Below are 18,041 nucleotides of genomic sequence, written 5' to 3'. Positions count from 1 at the left end.
AGAGGGAGGGGAGAGGGTATTAGATCCCTGACCTTGAGGTCGGGGAGAGGAGGGCGATGCTGAGTGGTGGACGAAAGACTTGAAGATAATGAGAGATTGCATCAACTTTCCCCAGGCTGTTTCTGGGTCTAGAAGCGAGCAAAAATAAGGCGGGAGGGGTTGGTGCGAAGAAAGGGAGGCATTTATTTTGGAGGCGCATAGGAAGCACAAGTGTCAGGGGTTGAAAGGCCGCCTTCTCCTGCGGGCTAACGGTGTGGGTGACAGCCCGCACATTCAAATGAGGGAGCGATTAGACCGCGCTTGCTTCTGAAGACGGATTTCTTGGTTCGGGGAGCGGGCTGGGGGGCTGGGCCGGTATAGAGGGGACGGCAACATTAGGCTTTGGCAAGTTAATTAGGGTTCAGGAGTCCAGCGAGCGAGCAGGGGGAGAGGCTAGATTTGCATAAAGCTTATTTACATAATGTTCTTCACAAATTGTGCAGCCAGAAGGCAGGGAGGGGGTGGGGAGGGAAAGGGTTGGGGAGGGGGATGTAGTTAGACGCCCGAGGCAGCCGCCGCCAAAGGGGGAAGGGCGAGGCCGGAGATGGGACTCGCTCCATCTTGGCCACTCTCTCCACCCCTCCCCATCTCTCTCTGCACCAGGGCCACCCCTGCCTTATTTCGGCCCCCACCTCCATTCTGGGCTGGACACCACACTGCCCCCCACCATAGGGCCGGCCCAGAGCAGTCGGATTTCTAAACCGCCTCTATGGTCACGGGTCTCTCTTGCTTTAACCCTTTCCGGGACTCTTGGCTGCACTCAGGGTCAAGTCCCAGCTCCTTAGCCAACCTGTGTGACTCCTCGCGGTGGTCTAGCCCCATTCACCCTCCTGACCTGACTTCCTTCTAGTCCCCTCTTCCTAGCTAAGCTCAGTCCCACTGAAAAGCTCGTGTCCCTGGACTCCTTTGGCTCTCACACGCCTCCTCCGCTCCTGTCTTGTCACCTGTCCTGGAATGTCCCTACCACAAAAGCCAGCTGCTTTGTGGCAACCTCACCTCCCGCCGCACCAAATGCTCTGCCCTTGGGGCATTTTCTGAAGTCCCCATAGCTTCCTCAAGTGGACTGCTAGCCCCCTTTTGTGCGACCAGGACACCTTCACCCACCTGTATTCCAGAACTTACCACGCTGTCTAGTAACTGCACTGGGGAGGGTCTCTTTCCCCACTGGGCTGTGATTCCTCCAGAAAGGAACGTGCCTGATGCATCTCTGCATCCAGCTGTGGCAGGAGTATGCAAACAGTAGATGCCCAAAACTGTTGATTGAATGTATGAAATATGTCGTCTTAGCCAGAGATTGAGATCAGGTTTCAGTCTGCCTGAAATGAGCCTGACCAGCTCTCTAATTTCTCTGGGGTTCTGTCTACATCTTCTATCTTTATTGGGTTCTTAACCTGTCCTGTGTTAGTAGCTGCAGAGGACGAAGAGGCTGTGGTGACCTCTGAGCCGAATTCTCCACTGAGGGAAGCAGGCTAAGGCAGGCCAAAGGGGAAAGGGGCATCCTAGGCTGGGCACATAGCATGTGCAAAGGCCTGGTGGTCGGAAAGTGTGTGGAATGTTTGGAACGTGGAAGAAGATTGAGTGGGTTAAAGTCAGAGATGAAAGATGGAAAATATGGTGAGGCTCCTGTTCTGAGCTTAAGAGGCTGAGAAAATTCTGGTAGATTTTTGTGAGCCTCTGAAGCTTTGTGATCAAGGAGAAGAAAGAAGAAAGTTGCATCCACTGAGCACCTACTGCGTGCCACTGAACAGGTGATGTAATTCAACGGCCAAGCACAGTAGGGATTATTGTCCCCATCATTACCAGTGTAGAGGATGACAAGCCTGCTGGAGTCACTTGCTGAAACCTCACAGCTGCAGAATGGTCAAGCAGGGCTTTGGAACCCTGGTTTCCAAATCCTGCGCTGCCTTCTGAATTCCATGTATTTACGTTTTAGCAATGCATATAAAATGGAAGGGAAAGAGAAGAGAGAAAGAGGCAAAGAAAAAGACAATTTGGGGGAGGCAAACAGTCATGGAGAAAGAGAGAGAGAAAAAGGGAAAGAGACAGAGAAGAGAGGAGAAAGATGGGGCCAGAAGGGGACAGAAAAGAGTAGAGGGAAGAAAGAGAGAAAGAAAGAAAGAGAGAGGAGAGAGAAAAGGGAAAGAGAGAAGAGAAAGGAAAAAGAGAGAAGAAGAGAGAGAGAGAAAGAGAAAAGATCATGTCCTTTGCAGGAACATGGATGGAGCTGGAAGCCATTAATTATCCTTAGCAAACGTAACACGGGAATGGAAAACGAAATACTGCACATTCTCATTTATAAGTGGGAGCTAAATGACGAGAATACATGGACACATAGAGGGGAACAACACACACTGGGGCTTATCGGAGGGTGGAGGATGGGAGGAGGGAGAGGATCAGGAAAAATAACTAATGGGTCCTGGGCTTCATACCTGGGTGATAAAATAATCGGTACAACAAACCCCCATGACACAGGTATACCTACGTAATAAAACTGCACATGTAGCCCTGAACTTAGAGTAAAACTTAAAAAATAGAGACAAGAGGAGAAGGGTAGAGAGAGAGAAGACAGGGGAGAAAAGAAAGAGGAGAAAGAGAGGAGAGAGAGAAAGTGAGAGAGGGGAGGGGAGAGAAAGAAGAGAAGGGAGAAAGAAGAGAAGGGAGAAAGAAGAGAAGGGAGAAAGAAAAGAAGGGAGAGAGAAGAGAGAAAAGAGGAGTGAGGGAAAGAGAAAGAGAAGAGAGGAGACCGAGGAAGAGAGGAGGAAGTGGAGGAGAGAAGGCTGGGAGGAAGGAGAGGAGACTCAGGTGTCAGTCACTCTGCAGGGTGGCAGGGATGCTCTGCTCCTAGACAGAGCTGTCCAATAGAACTTTCTGTGATCTCTAATCTGCCGTCCTACTCAAGTGCTCGGTAGCCTCGGGTAGCTACCCAGCACTTGAAATGTGGTTAGTGCAACTGAGAAGCTGAATTTTTATTGTATTTAGATTTATATTTAAATGCTCACATAAAGGTAGCGACTACAGTATGGGACAGTGCAGGTTTAAGAGCAGTCCTTCTTTTTTCCATCAAGGTCCTAGCTTGAATTTTCTCTGGGTCCTTCTTGGCCTCCCATTCTGGGACTCTGTTCTGAACCATGCATCCCTGATGTTTCCTTCCTTCATATTCCTGGACATCCCACCCACACCGAGGTTTAATTTTAGCTGATTCTCTCTCAAGGACAAAGTATATATTTTTATTTTAATTTATGTCGCCTGAACCATTTCCAAGTTTTACTTTTAGAACCTGTCAATATTAGTGACATGTGGCATTTTAGGTACTTTTCTGCTGGTGGGGCCTAAATTTATTGTCATTTTATGTCACTCGGCAAAATGCACAAAATGCCAGAAGTGTTATAAACAGAGACGATTTATGTTCGGGTTGGGGTGAGGTTAAGAGAATGAATATAATCAATTTTTTTTTCAGAGACTTTTATGTGAGTGTGAGGGCCAGCAGGTGCACATTTGAAGCTCAGTGGGAAGTGTTTTCCAAGCAACAGGAGACAGCAGATGCAGACGGGGCCCAATTACTACTGCTCACGGCTGATCATGCCATGCACTTGTGTGCACATACCTGGCTCCTAGTATGGGACTATGCACACGGTAGTCTCAGGCACCTAGAATGGGCTATGCACATGGTAGGCGCTCAGTTAAAGCTTGTGGAAGGAGGGATGGAGAAAGGTTAAGAGATGTAAGTGGGAGCTCTAAAGACTCCTCTGGTCCACCCCAGTCAGAGTGATCTTTCTGGACGTTTGTCACTTCACTGCTCAAAACCTTTCAATGGTTCCCTAGTACTCTGTGTTCTGACTTATAGGGTCCTTCAAGATCTGTACCTGAGGGTGTCTCTAAGGGACCTGGAATGCTCTGAAAGTTTTATATCTTTGCTCCTTGTCTTCCCATGAGCTCTTCCTGTTCTTGGGAGTCCTCCCTCCTCTTTCTTGGCCCTTCTTCCATAACCAACTCAAACTCAAACTCCTCTGTCCTTGCACCCTTTACCTTTTATCCCTCCAAAGAGAGTTTGGCGTTTCCTCTTGGTACCTTATGTACAGTCATCCCTGGTTACCCATGAGGGATTCATTCCAGGACGCCCTGTGGATACCAAACTCCACGAATCCTCAAGTCACTGATACAAAATGACATAGTATTTGCAGATAACCTATACAATCCACCTGTATGCTTTAAATAATTTCTAGAATACTTCTAATACCTAATATAACATAAATACTATGTAAATACTTGTTATATTCTATTGTTTAGGGAGTAATGACAAGAAAATAAGTCTGTACATGTTCAGCACAACCATTCTTTTTTTTTTTTTTTTTTTTTGAGACAGCGTCTGTCTGTGTCACTCAGGCTGAGGTTCAGTGGCTCCATTATAGCTCACTACATCCTCCACCTCCTGGGCTCCAGGAGTTCTCCCACTCAGCCTCCTGAGGTGTTAGAACTGTAGGCATGCACCACCACACCCAGCTTATTTTAAAATTTTTTTGGAGAGGCCGGATCTTGCTTTGTTGCCTAGGCTGATCTCAAATTCCTGAGCTCAAGCAATTCTCCTGCCTCGGCCTCCCAAAGTGCTGGGATTATAGGTGTGAGCCACTGTGCCTGGCTGAAAATACTTATTATGTTACATCTTCTTATGTTACATTGAGTGAATGAGTGAGAATCCTTAAATATAATAGAGAAACAGAAAACTAAGGGCCTATAGATTGCGTTGCCTTACAAGATTCAGGTGAATTGCTTTTTGACCTCTTCCAATAAGCTCTCAAGTATTTTTTTTAATTTTATTTTTTAACGTAGGTGGTGTCTCTCTATGTTAGGCCAGGCTGGTCTCCAACTCCTGGCCTCAAGTGATCCTCCCCCTCCAACCTCCCAAAGTGCTGGGATTACAGGCATGATCTACTGCGCCTGGCCTGCAACCATTCTTTTTTTCCTCTGATTATTTTCAGTGTGTCGTTGGTTGAATCCACGAATGCAGAATCCAAGAATATGGAGGGCCAACTGCATGTCTGCATTACAGGCCTCCAGATGTTGCCTCGTTTGCTTCCCTGTTGCCACCAGAAGATCACGCACCACCGGGCAGCATGGTCTGGAGAGTCCCATTCATCTTCATCCTGGGCCTGAACAGAGAAACTGACAAATGAAAGATAATTGAATGACATAACGAACGGGTGCAAACTGGGTTGGTCCCTCACCATCCCCACTTCTTAGCCATGTTGGATCTGCTAAGTCAGTTACCACCATCGCCTACTCACCTTCCCATTTCCAAACCTCGTAACTGTTATCTTTTCCTCCATTCTCCTTGTCCTTATGAGTTTATGCCTTTAAAACAAATCCTTTATTATAATAGTATTGTATTTTAGGGAAGGAAATGTATTAAAGGAGTGTGTTCAGTCCACCATCTTCCCTGGAAGTCAGTAACAGATGAAAGGAAATTTATCTGATAGACTGTGGGCAAGTCACTTCTCTCCCTACGGTCTCTGATTCTTCACCTGTGGCATGAGGAAGTTGGGCTGGATGAGTTCTAGGGTCCAGCCAAAGTCTGCGAGGGAGTCAGCGCTGGATTAGATGTGCCCAGTGGGCCATGGGCATGGATTTTACATAACAGCAGTCACTCTCTGGGATCCCTACTCTGGCCAGTGCTCTCCTTGGACTGCTAATTCTCTTTCCACACATTCAGGTTCTGACTCCCAAACTCTGAGGACGATGGTAGGTCCTGAGGTCCCTCTTACCTTGTACAACTCACAGTGACAGCAACTGTCTCAGTCTGTTCGGGCTGCTTATAACAAAGGAGCATTGACTGGATGGCTCATAAACAGCAGGAATTTATTTCTCACAGTTCTGGAGGCTGAAAGTCCTACATCAGGGCCAGCAGAGTTGATTCCAATGGAGGTTTTCTTCCAGGTTGCAGACTACCAACTTCTTGCTGTATCCTCGCATGGTGGAAAGGGTGCTGGGAAGTCCAGTGAGGTTTCTTTAATGAGGGCACTAATTCTACTCATGAGGGCTCCACCCTCATGACCTAATCACTCCCACAGGTCCCACCTCCTAACGGCATCATACTGGGGGTAAGAATTTCAATACATGACTTTTGGGAGAACACATTCAGACCATAGCAGTGACTGACACTTGTCCAGTTCAGTGGCTTACTCAGAGACCTCACCTTGACCTAACGCTTGTGCCAACCTGGTAAGAAATCTGGAATCCCATTCCACAGATTAGAAGTCTGAGGTTTAGAGAGGGGAAGGGACTCACCTAAGGCCATGGAGCAAGTCAGTAAGGACCCAAGGTGGCAGTTGTGGTCTAACTGACCTATATTCCTGGAGTGTCCAGCATCCTGCCCATGGTGGCTGCTCAGCTGACATTTGTTTGGAATGAAAGGTGACCACACTTGAGTCGAGGTAGTCAGGATCATGGCGACAGCCACGACGGCAAGAAACAGCATTTTAAAAAGTATTTACTTAGTGTAACATTTTCAGAGCTATTCCATGCCACAGCGTGGATCAGTACTTCTTCATTCTTTATGGCTGAATAATATTCCATTGTATACCACATTTTGCTTGTCCATTCATCTGCTAATGGACATTTGAGTTGTTTTCACCTTTTGGCTATTGTGAACAATGCTGCTATGAACATCCGTGTGCAGGTACATGTCTGACTCTAAGTGAAAGAAACTCAACACAAAAGGTCACATACTACGTACGATTCTATTTGTATGAAATATCCAGAATAGGTAAATCCATAGAGACGGAAAGTAGATTAGTGGTTGCTGGAGCTGGGAGAAAGAGTGAAAAGGGAATTGTGGCAAGGTGCAGTGGCTCACGCCTGTAATCCCAGCACTTTGGGAGGCCAAGGTGGGCAGATCACAAGGTCAGGAGATGGGGACTATCCTGGCTAACATGGTGAAACCCCATCTCTACTGAAAAATACAAGTCAGCTGGGCGTGGTTGTGTGCGCCTGTAGTCCCAGCTACTCGGGAGGCTGAGGCAGGAGAATGGCATGAACCGAGGAGGTGGAGCTTGCAGTGAGCCGAGATCGCACCACTGCACTCCAGTCTGGCAACAGAGCGAGCCTCTGCCTTAAAAAAAAAAAAAAATAGAAAAGGGAATGGCTACTGATGGTATGAGGTGTTCTTTGGAGGTAATGACAATGTTTTGGAACTAGACAGAGCTATGGTTGCACAACACTGTGAATGAACTAATGCTATTGAATTGGGTACTTTAAAGTCGTTAATTTTATGTAATGTGAATTTCACCTCAATTAAACAATGAATAACTAAAGACTTCTCTCTAGGCCGGGCGCGGTGGCTCACGCCTGTAATCCCAGCACTTTGGGAGGCCGAGGCGGGCGGATCACAAGGTCAGGAGATTGAGACCATGGTGAAACCCCGTCTCTACTAAAAATAGAAAAAATTAGCCGGGCGCAGTGGCGGGCGCCTGTAGTCCCAGCTACTCGGGAGGCTGAGGCAGGAGAATGGTGTGAACCCGGGAGGCGGAGCTTGCAGTGAGCCGAGATTGCGCCACTGCAGTCCAGCCTGGGCGACAGAGCAAGACTCCGTCTCAAAAAAAAAAAAAAAAAAAAAAAAAAGACTTCTCTCCAGTAACATTCAACAAAGCCTACTGTGTGTTTAGTAAGTGCTTGGCTCACCAGTTTAAAACACATAGCACACACTTGTGAAACATTTGTGATATCAATTTACCAATGGGCAAGTTGATGATTTCCGTCTTCAGCCTTGATACTCCCAGTCAAGTTCCCAGACCAGAGGCTCAGCATCCCCAGGAGCTGGTTAGAAATACAGAATTGTTGGCAACCCCAAACACAGACCTACTGAATCTCTGCTGAATGGCGTGTGTTTGCCTCTGCAACCCACTTTCCTGCTGTCCTTGTCTGATCACTGAAGACAGAAACTGTGAGAGAGGGATTGAGGCTGAATCTCCCTGAAGTTCGTCCTCGATGAATAGATGTGCAGCTCACCTTCTCCCTCTTTCTCTCTTTTTTTCCCTCTTTCTCTCTTTTCTCCCAGGTCTCTCTCTTTCTGTCCCTCCCACCCTCTCCTCTCTCCCATACCTCCCCCATTCAGTAGAGTCCCTTCTCTCCTGCATTCTCTGAATTGATTTTTCTCACTCATCTTGGCAGGTTAGTAATCACCATTCTCAGCAGAAATTCCTTCCATTTCATTACCCTGGGTGAGAAATCCTGGGCAGCAGCGGGTGGGGTAGGGGCTGTGTTTCATTTCACTCCCATCTGTGTGTCAGGTGGGGAGGGAAGACTGTCCTCACTGAGCATCCCACAGGAGGAAGGCCAGTACTAGGAAGGGATGGAGACCCCTTGGTGGCTCTTTTCAGTTTCAAGATCCTGTGCTGCAGCTCCTCCCAGCTCCCAGCGCCCCTGCCTTTCTCTGTCCTGATCAATCACTCACATTTGGGGTGCCTCCATGGCTGGCAGAAACTATTTCTATGCATTGCTCTGTTTAATCCTCACAATACTTCTGAGAGGTTGGTATTTTCACCTCCTTCATGTTACAGGAGAAGAAAGTGAGGCTCAGAGATACTTGCAAGACACCTGGGAATGAGAGCCAGTTTCCAAGCTCAGGCAAGGTTGTCCTGGACTGCACCAGAGCCACGTAATAGAAAGATCATGCTGCCCATCCACCTGCTAGCCATGGTGGGTCCTAGCAGAAAGAGCCCAGCATTTGTCATCCTATGGACTTGGGGTCCAGTTCCAGCTCTGCCACTTACTGGCCATGCCACTCTTCCTGGTCCTTCCTCTCCTTAGCTGTTCACACGGGATGGGGGGATGGGACAGACCCGCCAGAGTACAGCTCCTAAGAACAGGAATTTTGTAATGCAAACCAGCTGTGGAACCCAGGGGAGGAACCACCATCTCTTGGAGGCACCATTTCCCCATCCTCAAAGCGCATTTAGAAAAAAACACCTACTTTCTGTGTTGTTGCAAGAATTGCGTGAACTATTACAGCTCTCATGCAGCTTTTAGCACATGCCTGGAACACGAACAAGCACTGGATAAATAAATACCCTGTATGGAAATAATATTATTATAGTTCGAGGATTTAAGATGCTCTCACAATGGCAGATGGACCCTGAATTCAGAGATGCAAAATGTGAACAAAACGTGTGCTTGGAATTAAGAACATCATCCTGTGTACGGTGCCTGCCCCGTGTGAGGCACAAGGCGAAGCATTTTACAGACGTTTCCCTATTGAATCCTGATGAAGAGTCCTACAGGGTAGGGTGTAGTCTCCCCATTACATAGGCGAGAAAACTGAGGATCAAGGAGATGAAGTTAACTTCTTCTAACTCCTGTAGTGTGTAAGAGGTAAAGCTGGAATCAGCTGAGATCAGTCTACCAAATCCAAAGTACAGATGAAAAAAACAAAAAGACGTGAATATGTTTTGCAAACTACACAGTTCTAGTCATGTGTGTGGGGTGAAAGACGGAGGAAAACATCATCATTATCATCATCATCACATTGTCATATCTATTAAACATTAGGTATCATCATCGTATCTACTAAGCATTAACTGCTTATCACGTGCCAAACACTGGGCTAAGGGATTTACTTGGATTACCTCTTTAAGCCCTGCAGCAACAACTCTGTTATAATCCTCATTTCACAGATAAGCAAACAGGCTCAGAGTGGTAAAGCAATTTACCCTAGGTCACACAGCCAGGAAGTGGTAAAGCTGGATTTTGACCTCAGGGCTTACAGGCTCCAGAGTGGAGTCCTTAACCATTCACCTGAAACTGGTAGCTGCTAATCTTGGCTGCAGGGAGTTTAGCTGGTAGGACCCTCTCAGCCCTTGGGGACCCTCCCTCTCACCCCGTGCCCCAATCTGGGCTCCAGACTGGGAGTGAACTAGGCTCCCACCCGCGTGTCTGTGATCAGCCCATCATCAGATCAGGCTGTTCTTCTCCTAGCCCGTTGTTGGAGCCCCAGCCAGGACCATGCTGTATGCAGATCACCCCATTAAAATTTCATGTGGATTCAAAAATTCAGTGTTGACTCCGGTGACGCAAATAAGTATGAAAATTCCGAGGAAGGCACACTGTTACTGAAATCAAATGGTTGAACGGCCACTAATGAGGCAGACAAGGAGCCTCGCTCACCCTCTGAGGATTGAGGAGAGACGAGAGGAGCAATCGCGCTACATTATTCATGCCCCCTTGTTTGAGTTTCAGATCTCAAGGAGGCTCTGGAAGGGGAAAGCAGAGAGGGCAGAGGCGGTGGGAGGCGGAGGTGGCAGCCTAGACAGGGCCCCACTCTGCCAGCTGCGGAAGGCCGGGTGACTAATTGACAACTACTCACTGATCCCCTTCCCTAGGGCGCCCCTCTTCCATCTCTCATTTTTAGCTCCAGCCCACAAGCACCTCCCTTGCACCTGCCACGGTGCCCAGATTTCCCCCAGCAGTGGCTGTGTGAGTGTGAGATGCAGAGGAAGATGTGGTGTCTGGGCGGTCCTGGCTCTGTGTGATCTCGGGCAAGTGACTAAACTTCCCTGAACCTTGATTTTTTGTTCCCCCTGTAAAATGGGAAAGCAGAGGGAGTGGCTCCTCTACCTACTGTGGGGAGAGGTAGCATTTCTGAGAGTCAAATGCCGCATTACCGCGCTTCTCAAGTTCGAACACTCAGGTGAATCCCAGAGGAGCTTGCTGGGATGCTGGTGCTGATTCAGTAAGGCTGGGGCAGGGCCTGAGATTCTGCATTCCAGCCAGCTCCCAGGTGAGGCCCATGATTGCTGACTTGCAGCCCACCCTGCGAGCAGCCGGGCCATACAGATCGGAAAGCAGTTTATAGCGACCACTCGCTGCTCTCAGCCTCTCTGTGCATCAGTATTCTTGGGGAGTTTGTGAAAACACAATGCCCTTCCCTACCCCCCCACCCAGGGTCTGCTTTAATTGGTTAGGTCCAGGAACTGGTACTTTTAAATTCTCCCCCTGACACCCACCCACCATGGCTTCTATATGCAGCCAGATTTTTGTCATTCTTGTTACTAATATGTCTTTATTATTTATGCCCCTCATAGTTTCTTTTTTCTTTTTCACAACGGGGTCTCACTCTGTTGCCCAGGCTGGAGTGCAGTGGTGCAGTCATGGCCTTGACCTCCCAGGCTCAAGTGATTCTCCCACCTCAGCCTCCCCAGTAGCTGGGACCACTGGCGCGTGCCACCATGCCTGACTAATTAAAAAAAAAAATTGTAGAGACGAGATCTTGCTGTGTTGCCCAGGCCAGCTTGAACTCCTGAGTTCAAGTGATCTGCCCACTTGGGCTCCCAAAGTGCTGGGATTACAGGTGTGAGCCACCGTGCCTGGTCCCCCTCATATTTTATGACCATTTTGCAAGCTTCCTCTTCTTCAACTCCTCTTAAACATCAATGCCACAATGCTTTCTCTCTTTTCCCCAAGCAAACCTGTTGTCAGGAAAGAGGCTGAAGAACCAATGGCTCCCACTCCGAGGAGGAAGCAATGCTTCACCCCCGGGAACTGACCTGTTTCCAGGGGATGTCACCTCCCTCCGGGTTCTAACGGTGCACTTCAGGTGCCGCTATCTGAATAGTGCACCTGGGGCGAGTTTGCACCGGGGGTCACCTGGGCAACTGCCCTCCTTCTCTTTTGAAGACTGAGGCCTGACCACGCTGATAACACATTCTCTAAAAGTGGAAACCAGGTTTCAGACAAGCCGTGGAGGTAAAACCGGCTCGAGAGGGAAGGAATTGATTTCCGCCAGAGAAACCTGCGCAGAATCTACAGTCCCATCGTTGTCCATGCACCCGACGTAACCAATAAACAGGTTCCCCGGTCCTCCCTGCATTTCCTAATTATTACTCGGCTGTAAAAATCCCTTCTCCCTCCTGCCAACATTATCTTAGTAAACGTTATGAGCGCTCACGAGGTTAATGCAGGGCCATAAATCCGCAGTGGGTCGAACAAGTGAGACTTGAGGAACTGTTCATAAATCTCTGGGAACGGCTCCAGTTTGTTTATTTAATAAAATATCATTTCGTAGAAATGCACAGGGCACTGTGGGCTTCACACCTCAGTGGGCACGCGTGGAGAGGGGTGGGTGGTGGAGGTCTGCCGAGGTTGCGGGTGTGCGTGCACGAGCGTGCAGGCGGACTTCCACGTGGCCTCTGCCTGGAATGGCAGGGCGCCATGCCGTGTATTACTGCACCAGGCATTCTGAACTCAGTACCCGCTCCACTTAAGGCAGCCTGTTCTCTCAGAATTCTTTAATGGGCCTCGTCAATATCTGAAACGGTGCTACAAAGCCCAGGACACGTGTAATGCTGTTTGCACTGCATGAATGCCTCCTCGAGACAATCTTCTGGGATTTGTTAGGGGCGCTTTACCCACATTGGGCTGTTAAATCAACAAGAAGTCAGGCTTCCCCACATGGCATGGAATGAAATGCTAAAAGCATGGGCATTGGAGTAAACGGACATGGCTTCTAACACCAGATTTGCCACCTACTGGGAAGATGGCCTTGGCATTCACCTCTCTGGCCTCGATTCCCTTCTCTGTACCATGGAGATGATCATCTGTACTTTATGGAATACAGATGTGATATGCAGAGAGACTAGAATGGAGCAGTAAGTTTCCTTTTTTTTTTTTTTTTTCTTTTTTTGATTTGGAGTCTCACTCTGTCGCCCAGGCTGGAGTGCAGTGGCGAGATCTTGGCTCACTGCGACCTCTGCCTCCTGGGTTCAAGCCATTCTCCTGCCTCAGGCTCCTGAGTAGCTGGAACTACAGGTGCACCACCATGCCTGGCTAATTTTTGTATTTTTAGTAGAGATGGGGTTTTGCCATGTTGGCCAGGCTGGTCTTGAATGCCTGACCTCAGGTGATCTGCCCACCTCAGTCTCCCAAAGTACTGGGATTACAGGCATGAGCCACCGCACCCAGCCTCGTTTCATTTCTCTCTCATTTACCTGTGAGATTTCAGCATTGCAGTGTACTGAGATGACTTTGTTAATTAGTTTTGACTGAAGGTCATCTACAGAGCCCCCATTCTTTTCTTTGTAATTGACTGGGAACTCAAAGTAAAATGCAGTGGAATGGGATCAGTGGAAACAGGGGAGATTCTGCAGAACTGGGATGTGGCATTCCTGCCCAAAGGGGTTTAGCATCCCTGAGTCACCCCATCAGAGAGTGCTGTGAATCATGTTACTGAAGGAAATAGGCAGTGTGATCTAGTGGTGAGAACCATGGAGTTGGCAGCCCTGGGTTTGAGTTCTAACTCAGACACTTAACTATCTGAGCAGCCTCTGTGGCCAAGTAATTGAAGCCCTGGGTTCTTGGGAATTGGTGATCTTAATACCCAACTTTTAGGGCTCTGAGCATTCCCTGAGCTAATATGGGTAAAGTGTGTGCATAGACATGGCACATCGTACAAACACAATAAACCATGGACAGATGGAGAGTGAAGGAGGGAAACAAGAGAGAGGCAGAAGCAAGGGTGACTCACCTGTCCCAGTTTTCTCAGACCTCCTCCAGTCTTAAAACAGGAAAGTCCTACCTCCTGGGAACTCCCTTAGTCCTGGAAAAACTGGACGGTTGATTGCCCTTGCAGGAATGGACAAGTCAATGCTTGAAGCACTCTTAACTCTGGGTTTAATTTGGCTACAGCTATTGATGATTTAATAACAGCTGGCTGATTATGGAGGCTTCATCTAAAAGACTCTAATTCCCCAAGGCTAATTGTTGAGCGTTTGATTAACCCAGTGGCTCTCATTAGAATCACCTGAAGAGCTTTCTAAACATACCAATGACTGAGCCTCACCCCTGACTAGGGTTTCTCTGCCTTGACACTATTGACGTATTGGGCTGGATAATTTTTGTTGGTGGCAGGTAGTGGGGAGTGGAACTGTTGTGCGCATTGTAGATGTTGAATAGCATCCTTGGATTCTACCCTGAAGATGCCAGGAGCCATGTCCCAGTCACATGACAACCAAAAATGTCTCCAGACATTGCTCAATGTCCCCTGAAGGGCAAAAATCACCCCCAGTTGAGAACAACTGCCCCAGGCTAATTTAAGAATCTGGGGGCAGAATAGAAATTAAGCTTTCGTGTTTCACATTAAGTTCCCTGCCCCCAGCTGACTATATATAGCATTTGGCTAAGACCAACCTTACTGTCAATGTGGATGATGCTGACATCCAAGGAGAACTTTAGAACGGGCTGGAGCTGACTTGGGGTTGGGTCCAGAGTGACCATACAGAAGAGGCTGTGGGCAAAAACCTCACATGATAAGAAGGTACTGAATTCCTACTCTATTTATTTATTTATTTATTTATTTATTTTTGAGACAGAGTCTCACTCTGTCGCCAGGCTGGAGTGCAGTGGTGCGATCTTGGCTCACTGCAACTCTCTGCCTCCCGGTTTCAAGTGATTCTCCTGCCTCAGCCTTCCAAGCAGCTGGGACTTCAGGCGCGTGCCACCACACCCAGCTGATTTTTGTATTTTTTTTTAGTAGAGACGAGGCTTCACCATGTTGGCCAGGATGGTTTCTATCTCTTGGCCTTGTGATCCACCCTCCTCAGCCTCCCAAAGGGCTGGAATTGCAGGCGTGAGCCACCGCGCCTGGCCCTATTCTTAAATATTCCCTTTCCCTCCCTTTGGTATACAGCCCAAAGCTCACCATTAGATATGAGTTCTTGCAGAAAGTTCAGAGTGCTCTGTTTTGAGTTGTCCTCTTTTAAGTTCTTCTGGAAGGCAGATCATGACACTGTTTTTGGTCCCTCATGACCTCTTCAGGGTGGAGACTGTGCTGGTTCTCAAGACGTTTTGACATGCTAAATTATTTGCTCCTCACAGCTCTCCTAGGTGAGGTGGATTTCTTTGCACGTTTTATAGAAAAATGATGTTCAGAGAGTTTGAAACAATTTTCTCAAGCTCACACAGCTGGTTGGCAGCACAGATTAAAGCAAAACTCAGGACAATCACTAACTTCTAGTGACTGGCCCACTCTGACATGTTTCCTCCTATCCCTTAGAGAGCCAAGTGCTGGCTGAGCACAGTGGGGATGGGAGTGGGACGTGAATGTCTTGGCCAAGAAGGAAACGTTCATGGCTGCTTTCTTTATGCCAAAACTTGCACTTATATTATCTCCTTGAATAGTCTCAATGTCCCGGTGCAGCAATGCCTGTGATTCCCACTTTTGGGGAGGAGAATGCTGAGGCCTGGACAAAGGAAGCAATTTGCCTAAAGTCATGAATCCATTATCAAGGGGAGGTGCCCTGACCTCAAAATCAAGGTGGGGGAAGAACATTATAAATGGATTAATATTTTAAATTTCTCAGCTGTTAAATGAAAGGCATTCTTTTTTTTTTTTTTTTTTCAGCATTCCAGTGCTCAGAATTATTTAGCTCAGCTCTGAATGGAAGCATCCACCAGTTAGATGTATCTCTTTGACATTCCTATGACTGAAAACATTAGACATTTGCTATGTTGATTCATCAGAACTGTCAACATTCCTCTGCTAACAAAGTCTTCCTTTAGTTGGGAGGTTTCAGCCCAGCTCTGCTCTGATTGGCTTGCTCCTTACAGGAAGCATCTAAAGGTCTTAGAGCCGAGACAGGAAGTGACTCTGTGTGAGGTCAGCATTTCTCTTTTCTCCAAGGCCACCATAATCCTTATGGAGTGAAGGGTAGTCACAATGCAATTTTGAAAAGTGATTACAAGGATCATAATAGTACAAATGGTGAATGAGTTTTCTGACTGCCAGGAGAGGAAACATTTTAGGATTGATTTCAGAAGAGAAATCCATCATTTTGATTTTAACTGTGGCGGTTAACACAATGTTCACTCTAATTTTAGAAACATTTTGAGACAGGAATAGGTTGTACTTGTCTTTGTCAGGCCATAGGTAGCTTACATTTTCTGAGCCTAAAGTGGATACTAGTTAAAAGATTACGTTTAAAGAATGTTCCTTTTTTTTTTAGAATCACACCAGAAATTTCTAGTGTAATGACAGCCTTTCTTAACCCAAGTGGAACTGTGTGTGTGTTAAAATATCTGTGTTAATAACCAGCAACCTCAGAAGTGAGAGGGAAGGGAAGAATGGGGCTAAAAGGAGTCAAGTCCCACTTGCATGGCAGAGGAGACCTGGAAGATAAGATGGAGTTATTAGTCTGAAATAATGGGTGGTGAGAATTCTGCCACCAAACCACCAATGCTCCCTAGTGTGAAACAATGGGAAAATCATGGAGACTGGAACAGCACACGAAAAGCCACAGAGCATAAAAGACCCAGCTGTACTGGGGGTCAGGGAAAATTTCCAAGTGGTGGGAGCAAGAAGTATATGGCATGGGGAGATCCAGAGATGTGATGAGTTGGGGAGGGTTTGGACATACTTATCCTACAGTTTGCTTTTTCCCTGACGCCCAACAGAGGCAGGTTTTAACCCCCAACCCACCCTGTCTCCAAGGACTGGCTTGGATGCCTGTCTTCCTGAGCTCCATCTTCACTGACTCCACGGAGGACAGAAAACTCATTACCATCAGAGGCTCACTCTAGATGCCCTGTGTGGACCTGTGACTATGTTAGGTTTAGTGGCAAAGGAGTATTAAGATTGCAGGTGAAATTAAGTCTGCACAGCAGTTGACCTTAAAATGGGGGAGATTATCCTGGATTATATGGATAAGCCCAGTGGAACCACAAGGGTCCTCGAAAGTGGAAGAGGGAGGCAGAAGAGAGAGAGAACCATGGAGATGGCAGCTTGAGGAAGACTCAGCCTGAAAATGCTGGCTTTGAAGATGGAGAAGGGGTCCAAGAGGTAAGGAATGAGGGCAGCCTCTAGAAGCTGGAAAAGGGAGGGAACTGATTTTCCTCTGTTCTCCAGAGGGATAACAGCCTTTCTGACACCTTCACTCCAGCCCAGTGAGACCCATTTCAGACCTCTGACCCTCAGAACTGTAATAGAATAAGCTCCTAATATTTTAAAGTCACGTAGCATATGTTAATTTGTTTCAGCAGCAATAGAAAAGTAATATAGGCCCTTAGTTCTTTAATCTAATAAGTGGGTTTAATAACCATTTCTATTTTGTAGTGTATTAAAAATTGAATTAACGTACCACACCAAGTGTTTAGCACAGCCCTTGGACAATGGTACCTTTTTTATTGATGCCACAGGTGGAATGACCACTGGTCCTCCTAGTTTAGTCCTCTAGCTTCTTTAATGTGGGACTAGAAGAAAGAGGCCTAAATTAGGAATCTGACAGACTTGGGTTCAAGTCCTGGCTCTGCCTCTTTCTAATGGCCTTGGATTTGTTCCTACCCTGGAAGGTTTTCCAGTCTCTATTATGGGTGTGGGAAGGATGATCTATCATATCTACCAGCTGTGAGCCTCCTGTGAGGATTCAAAGTGGGTGGGCTTTTGTAGCCCACTGAAGGCCCTCAGAGAGGTTTTCTGTAAACGTGGTACCTTGCACCAACTCCTTGGGAAGAGATTTTCTCAGGATTCAGAGCTGAGGGTATTCACCCCGAGCCACTTGCTTCTCTGTCCAGAGAATGCTCATGCATTCCTGAGAAGTTGGTTGGAACTAAGGGAGCATTCAGAGACCACAGATCCAGTTGACTGGTCCCTGCTGACATCAATCCACATTGTTGGCCACACCAGCTCCTCTTCAAACTCATGATGTGAATCAACAGCTAAACATGTTGATATCTTTGTTTCCCTCAGTTAAGTGGATCCCTGAGTCCTCCTGGTGCACTGGAAAGATTTGAGTTTTGCAGCCAAATAGAGTGGGGTTTAAATGGTGGCCACGCGACTCACGCCTGTAACCCCAGCACTTTGGGAGGCATGGGCGGGTGGATCACCTGAGGTCAGGAGTTCTAGAGCAGCCTGGACAGCATGGTGAAATCCCGTCTCTACTAAAAATACAAAAATTAGCCAGACATGGTAATCCCACCTACCTGGGAGGCTGAGGCAGGAGAATCGCTTGAACCTGGGAGGCAGA

General features: G+C 47.4%; 1 long non-coding RNA gene across 1 annotated transcript; it reads left to right on the top strand.

The window, feature by feature from the left end:
• Window positions 1–184: 184 nt before the first annotated feature.
• Window positions 185–17,822, top strand: LOC112633681. Its single transcript, XR_003121569.1, has 3 exons — window positions 185–324; window positions 3,497–3,707; window positions 17,590–17,822. It is a non-coding gene; the product is annotated as an uncharacterized LOC112633681 (long non-coding RNA).
• Window positions 17,823–18,041: the final 219 nt, after the last annotated feature.

This window comes from Theropithecus gelada, chromosome 10, assembly GCF_003255815.1.
Source record: "Theropithecus gelada isolate Dixy chromosome 10, Tgel_1.0, whole genome shotgun sequence".
In the NCBI taxonomy this organism is placed as follows: Eukaryota; Metazoa; Chordata; class Mammalia; order Primates; family Cercopithecidae; genus Theropithecus; species Theropithecus gelada.
The sequence above is the reverse complement of the archived record's forward strand: the minus strand, read 5'-3'. Positions and strand labels throughout refer to the sequence as shown.